Below are 9,762 nucleotides of genomic sequence, written 5' to 3' on the forward strand. Positions count from 1 at the left end.
TTTTTTTTGTGGATCTTCTCATTATTCTCATTGTGTCCATTTTATGTTTCGATTAATTTAATTTGATATCTTATAGTGCGTATAAACTGAAGGTCTCTGCGAGTTAACCTGTGAAACATTAGTGATAAGCTGAAAAAGAGTTTGATTGGTACCGGGACCCTCAAAAATGATAGACAGGCCACCACTTAAAAAGCAGGACCACTACTGATAAAAAACATTGCTTTGCTCTCCTATCTGGAAAAAAAATAAATAAAGGATTTCATAATTTCATTTTATTATTGTCATTAAAAGTAATGAATGCCCAATCACCAGTACAGGCATGTCTTAATTTTACTGCCTTTGGATAAACAAAATTCCATTTATACATATTTGTGTCATGGGTTACATATGATAACTCCTAAAGTATGCAACCCTGCAAGCTGGTAAATAGGACGTTACTAATAGCAGCCTATATTTATGTAACTCCCCCCGGGCGCCTACAAATGCTTTATTTTTAAAGCAAGTTAGTTATGTGCATGAGTATACATTGATATGTGTGTATGATATATATATATATATATATATATATGTGCCTTTATACTCTTGGTACTGTTTGTAAACTGACCCATTATAGATGAATCGCAATTCCACAATCTTTAAAACAGACGCTTACTTTGGGCTTACAGATTTGTAAGGGTTAAGCTGTTACTCAACGGGCCAATCTGAGAGTGACGGGCCCCTATGAGACATGCGGGTCATGGGGTGAGGAAGGATCTGTAAAGCTGCGTCCTTGGAAATGCAGGAATTGTTTGTAAACACAGAAATTCTTCGTTAACTGTTTTGACGTATTTTCAAGTGGCAGTGATCATCAGTCTGTATAATAGAGCATACACACACAAACGCAACAAAAAAGCAGAATCATTCCATATGTTGAAGTATTTATTATATTGATTGAGGAAAGATTGCAGAGAACAGAAAAAGCTGCATCTGCTTTGTTGCTAAGAGAAACTATAAGGTGGCCCTCTGTGGTAAACTATACAACATAATGTTACAACCTTGGAATGTCATAGAGATATACAATCTCCCATACCCTGTTATATATTTGTGGTGGTCGCTGCTGTAAGCCTGACTTGGAGAGGGACCCTTAGACCATGCCAAGGGGTCCTTTCTGCTTAGTCACAGATATTTTTTTTTTTTTGGTGTCCTATCTTGGGCCTCCATTTTAGGAGAAAAAACAGTTTAAAAGGAGATCGTGCTCCAGTAGAGCAATTGGCTACCAGCAAAGTGACCAAGGGGCTGCTCCTCCTCTGGCCCCTCTTTGCCTGGGTCAGAATCTTGTTTTGGTAATATAATGTCATTGAGGTGTACATAGGGTCGGCCTTGAGGTATCGAATGTCCTAGGTTTACTCTGTGTTGGATGTCCCTCTTCATGTATGTGTTCACCAACGTAGGAGAGTACTTCATGCTGATGCCACCTACCAGCACCAGACATTTGTACCAATACAAGTGTTCTCTTTTGTAGCAGAAACGTCTCCATTATAATACATTTTATGTTATAGTGAGTGTGGACTGCAGCCCCCAGGACCTGCTACCCTGGGCCAAGTCCATAGGGGCCAGATTACATTGCTGACCATGACCATAATATAACTAAAAGCACCGATAGCCTCTGTTTATTTACGTTTGAGCAGTGAAACATAATAGAGTTGGGAGAGACCTTTGCATGGGCCTTATTGTTGGATCAATACAATCATAAATTAAATCCAGAAGAGTCCATCTCCTACCCTTTTTATTGTGGCAGCAGTGTGTGTTTGCTTTACTGCCTGCATTATTGCTGTCTGAGCACCTTAACACAGAGAAATACTACTTGGTTATCAACCCAAGTGCTTTAACCCCTTGCCACTGGGTTTGGTATTAAACTATCAGGACATCAGACTTCCTTGAGTATATTTCATGCCAACATTCCAGCCATAATATGCACATTAATGCATGTGCCCCCTTAATAGCCTCTACATGGATATCCATGCGCTCAACACTGGAGTGTCTCGTTAAATTTACTCCCTGTCTTCCCTGTCGTGTGCTGTAAAGTTACAATATATTCAAATGCATGGACATCGGGCATCCTGACCGTATGGTGCCAATGGCAGAAGCATTGAGCTGGTTTATCGCCCATGTGAAAAACTGGAAAAACAGATCTGGCAGATTATAGCTTAGTACATGTCCTCTCACACCAGTGGTGTCTGTGTTCATTGGGCATATTATTAAATAGCCATTCTGGTCACCATAGCAACCGGTAGATTCTTCCTATGAGCTGGAACATTTAATTTGCTGGCGCAGTAATGAGAATACTTTTCAAGCGGTCACTGGGTGCATGTGTATGTAACCCTCATCTTGCCACTGAAGAATGACTTTTTCACCAAACTTACAGACTCTATATTTTTAAAAAGTGCTGCAATATATTCATATTTACAATTCATATTAACAATATATGGAAACCTACCAAGACATATATACACAAAATATGGAGAGAGATTTTAAGCTCAATAGAATAGAAAAGGAGGTTGGGAATTAGTTTGACTCTATTTCTAAATGCAAACCTTTTTAACAGACTTATACAAGTTCACTGGACTTGTACTCTGTTTTTGGAAGGAAAGCTTTGGAGACCTGGGAATGGGGGCATCATAGAGATAAATAAAGCAACAGTAACTTCCGTGTTTAGAACATGCTTTCCTGGCCTATGCTCCTGTTTATCCATTACTGTAAATAGAGTGAGTACCAGTTTGTTTCCACAGAACATTTGACTTTTTAAACTAAATGGCGTTGCGTAGTTCTTCCAGAAACTAAAATAAGAAAAGGACTTTGCTTTACAGACAATTTAATTTCATTTAAATGAAAAGAAGGATAATTTACTTTTTATTCGAATAATATTCTCCTAATAATATTGCAGCCTACTTCTTCCCCCGGTGTATTGGAACGGAGTGGCAAGGCTTGCGGGGTAGTGTCACTCAAACTGGCAGCACAAGTGTGTATGCGCACAATTCTGTGCATGCCCAGTATGCGATGCCCGGTGTCCCAGACTCCAGAGAATGAAATCGGGATCGCAAAGCCACCAAGAAGCGCGACAGGGTAGAGCTCCGTTGGGCAGCGGGATAGAGTGGCAAAATTGGCACAGTTGGCAGGCATGTTAGCAAGTAAAAGCTGATTTCTTAACAGATTGTTGGTGCTGAGCAGACATATGTCTGTCATTATCTTATTGCACTGCTATTCATATCTGTTCTGTAGAGATACCTTGTATATTTAAAGATCACTCAAGGCTTCGCTGTCAGTTGAGATCTTATTGCATTTGTATTTTGAGTAAGGCATGCATGGATACGAGGCGCGTGTTTGGCTAACACGGAAAGGTGAAAAGAAGAATCAATTAAGAGCAACAAACACCAAAAGTGCTTTATTTAAGCACTATGATACTCAACTACGGAACGCACAAGCCAGACCTTTATTATGCACAACACTAATAAGCACTAACAAAATATTTTATTAATTCCACTGAAGTGCAACTTAATTCAGCCATATCACCATATCTGCTGGTGATATAACGATAATGTAATCGCAAATATTTCACTGTGTAGCTTACTCACCTGCTAGTTAAAGGGTTAAATGCCAGAGATGTGTTTGGCCGAACATATGTCCATGCACATGATCTATTTACTACTAGTCTGCTGGCTTAGTGAACGTTGTGGGCTGGAGTCTGTTCGACCCCCATGTTCGGAAATCGATCTCAACGTGATTGTTGGCACAGGGGAATACAGAAATAAATGCAACTGGTTCAGTGACGAACCTCTGAATGTTTGTATATCTGTGTATATATTATTATTACATTATTATTATTATTATTATTATATATATTAGTGAAATGCACCAACATTCAGCAGGAGGTGAGTAATAATTTATCTAGAGGACACCATGTTATTTGAATGTAAAGGTCAGTGCCTAGGAATTGAAGCAAGCCCAGCCTGTGCTGCTCAGCAAGAGGCAGACTGCTTTATACACTTGTCAGAATGACATCATTTTACAGATACTGTGCCAGGTCACATTCCTTACAGGTGCTGTTCCGTTTAACACTTTTATAGTGAAATACAGAATTAGAAATGTCATCCGTAGTGCTGTTAAATCCCTACAGCCTTCTCTAAAATAAATACGGTATTTAATCATACCAAATTTGTCTCATTCATACTATTTGTCGTGTAATACGCACATAGGCACTCATAGCTATTAAACGTTTCTATGTTGTCCTTATGTGATTAAACCGTCAGAGGAAAGAATAAAGTAACGTATTAATGTTTTAACAAATAGAACAGCTCCTATAAAGAAAAGCTCTCCTTTGTGTCTGTAGAGATAATATAAAAGCAAAGTTTTAACCTATTGTACCTACAGCACACAACGTTTCTTTCGCACAACCTTCTGTTCACTTCCTGCCTCCCCCAGATATTGTTCCTTGAGAGAACAAGATTGTAAAGCCACAAACCCACAGAGGTAGGGCAAGTTTATTTAACAGTATTCAGAATCTTGTTGCGTAAACGCTGTCCGCTCCCTAGGCTGGCCTTTTCCTTGTGAGCGTTAACTTTTTATTATTATTTAATTTAGGTTTATTTTATCCTTTAAGGTTTTCTATATATATATATATATATATATATATATATACCGTATTTGCTCGGATATAGGCCGCCCCCGTATATAGGCCGCACCCTAAAAGTTTGGTGCTTTTTTAAAGAAAAAGTTTTTTTCTTTAAAAAAGCACCAAAAAAACATGCTGCCACTCTGTCTCCCCCCCCCCGAGATATGCTGCCACTGTCCTCCCCCCCCGAGATATGCTGCCACTGTCCTCCCCCCACCCCGAGATATGCTGCCACTGTCCCCCCCCCCCGAGATATGCTGCCACTGTCCTCCTCCTCCCCCCCCCTCAGCGGATGTGCCGGCACCGGAAGTTGTATACGCCGGTGACCGTCCGCACGATGCGCTTAGACAACCTCCCGTGCCGACACCCCCACCGTAGAAAGTGCTGGCAGGGGATGCTGTCTGAGCGTATCAGAGAGTAGGATGCAGGTCCCCTGCACCGCTGCGGGGGATCTGTATCCTAACCCCGCTGCCTGCCCGGCGCCCGGGACATGTAGTCGGGCGCTAGACCCCGAATATAGGCCGCACCCCCACTTTAAAGATTTAAAGTGGGGGGGAAAAGTGCGGCCTATATTCGAGCCAATACGGTATATAGAACAAGTTGTACCGAGACTGCTACTTGCTCGCTAACCCAGAGGTTTCTTAATAATGTAGCCTAATACTGAAATGTTCTCTTTATATTTTACTTTTTTTTATAGTTACTTTTTATATATATTTATAGGGGACATTCCAGGTTCCCATTACAGGCATTGCTATATTTTTGGATTTTCTTTCCATAGGCAGGTAATGGCTTACTTGTTAATATGGCAATCCCCCTTTTTATTTCTGTCCCACATTTGCTTTCTTTAGTCACATTCTCTCTTCAGTCATGCATTAAAACACATAGCAAATCCTTCGGAATGTAATCAATGTTAAAGGAACAGTCTAGTCCCCATATTTTTATTTTATTTTACTGTATGCAAATTCAAGCATGCATGTTTTAGTTATTGAAAGAAACTTTGCTTAACTCCAATTGGAATGGCTAAATGCACAGTTCGTAATTATTTATGTGGTGGATTTATTTATTTATTTTTATTGAGTCAGTCTATCACGTATTATAATGGGATTTTTGTCTTTAGTCCAGTCAGTTACCATTACCGGTAATAGTTTGTACAAAAGTGCATACATGGGCGTAGGAACCAGGGGGGACGGGGGGGACAGATCCCCCCCCCAGTAACTCATGCGGGGGGGACCGATAATGAAGAAATCCCCCCAGGGCCGTAGGAACCCCCCCAATAGAAATGCCGCAAATGCGGCCTGCAAGACCTCGAGGTGCGGCCCGCGTAAGATCGGCAGCCAGGGCAACCAATCTTAAGCGGTCCGCACCTCAAGCCCTGCTACTTACCTGTGGGAGGGTCTTCTGTACTGCACAGAGGAAGTGGAACTCAGCAGAGTTCACGTGACATCACATCACATCCTGCTTCCTCTGTGCAGTACCAGAGAACGCAGAGGGAGGCCGCGCCCCCTGCTGAAGTGTGTGAGCGGCATCGAGGAGCTGCAGTGCAAGTAAGGGGGTGGGGAGGGTGTTTGAATCAGTATGCGTGATGGAGGGAATGAATCTGAAAGAATGAGTATATGAATGAATGAGTGTGTGATAGCATGGATGTGTAAGTGCTAGAACCTAGGCATGATGGGACTGTGATTGCTGTTAGCAATCACACTCCTATCATGCCTAGTCAGCCAGTACATGCTGAAACCTAGCTAGCTGCCCCCCTTGTTTATTGATGCTGCCAGCAATATGGGGTCTGAACATCACTTACAGCCACTGGCTGTACTGGCTGGCTGCCTGGGTATGATAGGAGTGTGATTGCTGTTAGCAATCACACTCCTATCATGCCAAGTCATATTGATATTTTTTTTTGTCCAATTGTGGTGTGTTACCTACAAAAGATGTGAGTTTTTATTTTTAAAGGTTTTGGCTAAGTGAACCGTGAACGTTTTGGTCCAGAATTTTCATTTTGGTGCATCCCTAGAATAAATAAATTTCATTTTTAATTATCCTGAGTCCTGAATTTGTAGTCACAAAACTTTCTAGGCCCAGAAATCAATGAGAGGAAAAGTAAAGGTTTTGTGTCATTTACTTTATTTTAATCTGCATATTTTATTAAAGGCCATATTTTCTCACAGTGAAATATGAGTGCGGCCCGCGCACGTATACAATTCTGATGATGTGGCCCACTGCAGAAAAATATTGGACACCCCTGCGGTAGGGAGAGGGTAGCTGGTGAGAAGGGGGGGTAGGGAGAGTGTAGCTAGTGTGAAGGGGGGCGGTAGGGAGAGGGTAGCTAGTGAGAAGGGGGCGATAGGGAGAGGGTAGCTAGTGAGAAGGGAGGGTAGGGAGAGTTTAGCAAGTGAGAAGGGAGGGTAGGGAGAGGGTAGATAGTGTGAGAAGGGAGGGTAGGGAGGGGGTAGATAGTGTCAGAAGGGAGGGTAGGGAGGGGGTAGATAGTGTGAGAAGGGAGGGTAGGGAGGGGGTAGATAGTAAGAAAGGGGGAGAGGGGGTAGATAGTGTGAGAGATGGGGAGAAAGTGGGGATCTGATGGGGAAAATACTGTCCTCCCCAGATTTTTAGGGGTTCCTACGCCCATGAGTGCTTACACCATCATGCAGATTTTTGTTTTATTTTTATGATGCTTATATTCATGATTCATTAAAGTATACAGCAGCAGTTCAGACAATTTAAGATAAATTGTTAACAGTCAATTTGCTGTTCTTTTTCTTATTTTGTTTTAATGGTGCTTGCACGGATGGATTCAGTTTGCAGAGTGCATAATAAATGCAACAATTTGACTTATTATTTGTTATTTATTCTGCACCAGGGCACAGTGAAAACCTTTTGTGTGGAGCCTTCAGTACTGCACTGCGATAGACTTTTATCATTGATCTCGATCAAGGAGCAGTGATAGCCTTTTATTATTGGTTCTTAATCGGAACAGTAATAGCCTTTTATTAATGGATCTTGATGAAGGAGCAGTGATGGCCTTGTATCATGGCGTCTGCGTCAGGGATCAGTCTTTTATACTGTCATGTGGCTCTGATGTCATCCTCTTAATGCAGGCAGCTGAAGATTGTGACTCAGTTCTGACCCAGTTTATTGGGATAAAAGCCTCGCCCTGCCACAGAGATTACTGCATCTCCCTTGCAAACCTATAAACCTCATTGTGGTAAGAGGGTGTTGGTTACAAACAACCTCGTTTACAGGCAAACCTTAAAATCACCGCACTGTCCATATGTTATCATTAAAGGAACATCATTGTTATGTAGAATTGCTGGTTGTCCAAGGATCCGGGAAACTGCATAGTCATGGGTGTAGTAACCAGGATGGAAGCGTGAACTATGAACCTATCTTTTCTGGTTAATTTCCACAGAAAAAACCACAAACATTTTATTATGTGGTTATAGTAAAAAGCCATTTATCTCCTACAATATTCAAACTTTCCCCTCTGCAAACTAGGTGTGTGTCTAGTTTGGGGTGATTTAAGGTACTGCAAATGCATAATAGGTGGAGTACAAAAAAGTCCTCCTTTGCCATAATTAATAAAATAAATAGAAAATCTGTTCTTTATACATGTATGTTGTGCGTCAGATGTAGTGGTTAATTTGTACAGCTTGTTGACGAGCAAAGAATTACTCATTAAATGTCAGCTTGGCTGTCAATGCAACCACGTTTAAAGTGGACTTCACTTATCTTGTGGCAATTATAGCAACTCTCGTATTCACAGACATTTGAGTAGGGGCTACCAAGTGACAGAATCTGAGTTCACCAAATACTTATTAATCTCAACTTGGCTGATGAACACAAAGAGCGACTTGAAAGCTGTTTAGTTAATTTCAAACTATAAGGGACATTTGACAGAAGAGTTGTGAATTCACTATTAATTATGAGGGGAACGTTTCTCCATCAATAAAGGCTGAGCTGGTCCTGCCTAATGTATAAATTAATGTGCGAGGAGACTTTGAAGAAATCTCACTGATTTAACTATACATTATACAGGGCCAGCCAACCTCTACCTGTAGCAGAAACTCGCGGAGGTTGTACTTTCACAATGTATAGTGAAGTCAATGAGCTGAAATATAACTCTTCCACAAATTCTCCTCTGAACTGTCCCTTCAGTGAAAAACCCATAATGAAAAGACCTGTTTGTTCCTGAATCCTGCATTGGGGTATTTCATAAGTAATTTGCAGAAAGTGGCCTGAGAAATATATGCTGTGCCATCGTATTAGCTGCGGCTTCCACATTCTCCATAAGCCCACGTCCATTATCAGGGAAACTTGGACATATTCATTTAGCTGTTAAAAAATCAAGTACTGGCTACATGCATACTGCACACTAAAAAAGAGCGCGTCTTTTTTAGGTTTGTCACCATAGAAACTGAGCAATTTCTATGAATACAAAATATTCTCATTTACCCTGATCGTGGTGCAGCGCTGATATAATTAGATAGGGCTTCATGACATGTGGCCCTATAACACTTAATGTGTAACATTCCTATAAAGCTCAGGCAACTTAAGCATACCTTCCAATTGCCCCTTCTGGCTCTAAATCCCCCTGTCCTCCCTCTCCTGAGGTCCCTCTTTTCTGTTATCTCAGAATGTTTGATGAGTGTATCCCAGTGTTCTGCATCCTAAAAGTCACAATAATGTGTATAGAAACAGCAGAAGTTGTGTTATTAAATCAAATTATATACTCTGTTATAGATTTATAGACTTATCTTTCACAAAAACCATGTCGGCTCTGCAAGACTGGCTTGTGCATAATGCTTAAGGGTGCTGTTCCACTTAGACAAAACACTACCTGTACTCTGTAGCATGTTAAGCCATGTAAACCTCTGTCAACAGCCTATCGGTGCCTGCTTTTCTGTCATATGAACATTTAAATGTTCCTGGCAAAATTGTAATTGGTTAAATCATTATTTCTGGGAGGGGGCTCGGATCTAAAAGAGTACTGGGAATTATGTTTCTAATGTTGCATTTACTTACAGAAGTGAGATTAAGATTTATTGAATGTCATCTCTCCAATTAAACTATGCATAATCTATTGGATTGATCCTCCATAATGCTCACAGACTGATATA

Source organism: Sceloporus occidentalis, unplaced genomic scaffold, assembly GCF_023333645.1.
Source record: "Sceloporus occidentalis isolate IW3139 unplaced genomic scaffold, rSceOcc1.0.p SCAF_369, whole genome shotgun sequence".
NCBI classification, from domain to species: domain Eukaryota; kingdom Metazoa; phylum Chordata; class Lepidosauria; order Squamata; family Phrynosomatidae; genus Sceloporus; species Sceloporus occidentalis.